Below are 2,872 nucleotides of genomic sequence, written 5' to 3' on the forward strand. Positions count from 1 at the left end.
AAAGTACACAACAAGTCAAACGCCTGGGCTCAACCTAATTACAAAAATAAAGAAATAAACTTGTACAGGCTTTCAGCCAGCCCTTTTCATCCATTGGTATATTACTATGTCATTTTTCATCTGCCCACTACAGCATATAGTATTGGGCGAAGAGTCAGCGCTCTTAGGACATTGAAAAACTTCCACTTTCCTGTGAGTGACACCATTGTACAGTTTCACAAGGAACACATCGGCGCACAAAGTTGTTCCATAAGGGCGAGGGACTACTAGAGCAATGTGGGGTTTTGACCGAAAAGAGTTTTGCTTTTACCCAATGTTTTTTGTAGATTGATGAGTGACACCAGGTTCCCCAACAACATCTTTTAATAAAAACAATGACAAAAAAAGCATTGACAAAGCCAAAAGGCTGTCATCCAACACCAGAGCTATTGGTTTTGCCTATGCTTGTTTCCCAAATGCATCTTTATTAGATTTTTCAACATGTGCATTATATTATCTGACAAAATGATGATATCATATAAAGCTATGGATGATTTTTCTAAATGATTCACCCTTTGTGTTATCGTCGTTCTACTAAAATATTTACCTGCAATAACATCGACTGCAAGCTATCGACTTGTGGAGTTAGAACATATTTCTCTCTGTCTGCTTACCTTCTTGATACTATATGAGTCAACATTTTGTAGTTAATATTGTTGCAGGCCGACATTTGTGTTGTTGATATTTTGACATACAACCATTTTATCTATGTCTCTCTTCTTCATTGTTGTATATCAATGAAATTCAAATCTTTTTAAAAGTGGAATTTCTTTCTTCTCGCCACCAAATGAATCACGTCTCAGGTCAATACTATCTTGTCCCTTTAATTAAGACCCCAAATACATCCAGAGTCTGTATAAAGTTGCTGGTGTAAGGTAGCCGCCAAAGAAGAGGATAACACTGGTATAACCTGTTCACCAGCACAGAAAAAACAGGCACATGCACTTCAGACTCTGCACACCACCACATGGCTTAGGAAATAAGCCTACTCTTTCATTAGGAAACAGGATGTATAAGGCACCACACAGGATTTAGGACTGGGTAGGTGACAGAGACAGGAAAACAAGGGCCTCACATGGCAATTTATGAGTGGGAATTTGTGTGCACCCCATAAAATGTTGGGATCTGTGCAAATGCAAATCAAAAGAGGAAATATATGCTGTGTAGATGTCTGCATTTTGGGGTCTATTCACAAAGGCATTTTGTAGTACTTAAAGTAGTACTCCTGTTATACTCTTTTTCATACTCACTCTAACATGCTTTGGGGATTTGGTTCAGTAATAGCAGGGAATATTCAAACTCAGTACAAACAGAAAAGACTGTATCCTTCCTGCACTTTTGTTATTAGGGTTTTGGACTTTTTGGGGCCAATGTACAAAGGCATGTAAGAGTATGCTCCTATAGCGCTATTCAGGGGCGTTATACAAGCCCCAGCAGCGCAAGGAGCTCTCCCACCCTTCCTGGCACCCCAAGGCTGAGGATTAAATTTGAGGCATTCGCGTGGCTCACACATTATGCTGGACTTCCCCTACATTTTGAGCAACGCCACTGGTACCACTCTCCATATACACTTTAATCATAAAACCACAAAAATTGCCAGGGCTGCCTTGGGTTCCCAGTCCGGCCCTGGTCCGCAGCTCCTTTTCCTGCCCCTGCGCTGACTGGTGGCCCTTGGCATTCTGTAGCGCGCCGACGACGCCGTCTGCTGCCCGCACTTCATCAAGCAGCAAACGCGCTTCGCCTGCAGCGCTTCTGGAGGGATGAAAGGAAAGTAAAATGGCGCTTTGTTGGAGAGGACGATATGGCACGCATGAGTGAACAGCAGTGAAAGGGATTTAGCGTGGAAAATTATGAATAGGCGTGCCCGTGACATACCTAGTTCTTCGAAAGTGGCAATGAGTGAGCAACAGCCGATCTTTGTAAAGCCGTGACGTGCTAATTACTATAGAATAGAATTGAGGGGGGTGGGGGGGTGCGGGGGGGGGGGGGGGAGGGGGGGCAGCGCAGCAGCGCCGCGACTAATGTCATAACTTTTAAAGAAGGCTAGCTGCAGAGACTGCAGAGCAAATGAGCATTCATGTGAGACAGACATGGTTAGATACTTGTAAAACGGGTCTTCCAATATTAAAATGTTCAGATTGTTAGTCAAGTCACAGAAAGAATAAGGGGAAAAAAAAAAAAAAGTGAGCGCAATTCATTAAAAGATTAGCCGGACAGAGGAGCAAAGACAGCGTGAACGTATCAACACGTGGTGTATCAACACGACCAGACGAGGTGCAGACGAGGTGCTGCCTGTGAACAGCAACATTTCAGAACACCAATGAGTACAAGAGTAACATGGGCCTTGACCGGAATGCAAGGCTGGGAATGTGTGGCAAACGCTGTAAATAACCCGGAGGTCAAGCAGAGGTCTGTCTAGAGGTCAGGTCACTGTCGGGCTAGCTGGACTTGTCCAGTGTTATGTTTATTCAAGACAACAGGCGCAAAGCAGAAGAAGGTGTGATTAAGTTCAAAGAGTTGTGGTATGCTGGTGTGTGGAGGCAGGTGGTCTCCTGAAAACTGTGCGGAAAGAGAAGCTCTGAACCCCTTCAGTGTGCTCCAGTTAGCTGCCCGCTCTGTGGTATTTATGCCAGTCAGTGGATTCTATACGGTAGGGTGTCGGTACTTGGTGTTCCAGCACAGTCGCAGCTTCTTTTTCCAGCTATGATAGCGCTTGTTTTTCCTGTGTTGATGGTGATTGGCGCTCCAGCACTGACAGTGCTTAGTGTTCCAGCAGTATCAGCACTTGGTGCTCCAGCAGTGATGGTGCTTGATGCTCCAGCAGAAATGGAGC

Source organism: Pleurodeles waltl, chromosome 5 (genome assembly GCF_031143425.1).
Source record: "Pleurodeles waltl isolate 20211129_DDA chromosome 5, aPleWal1.hap1.20221129, whole genome shotgun sequence".
In the NCBI taxonomy this organism is placed as follows: domain Eukaryota; kingdom Metazoa; phylum Chordata; class Amphibia; order Caudata; family Salamandridae; genus Pleurodeles; species Pleurodeles waltl.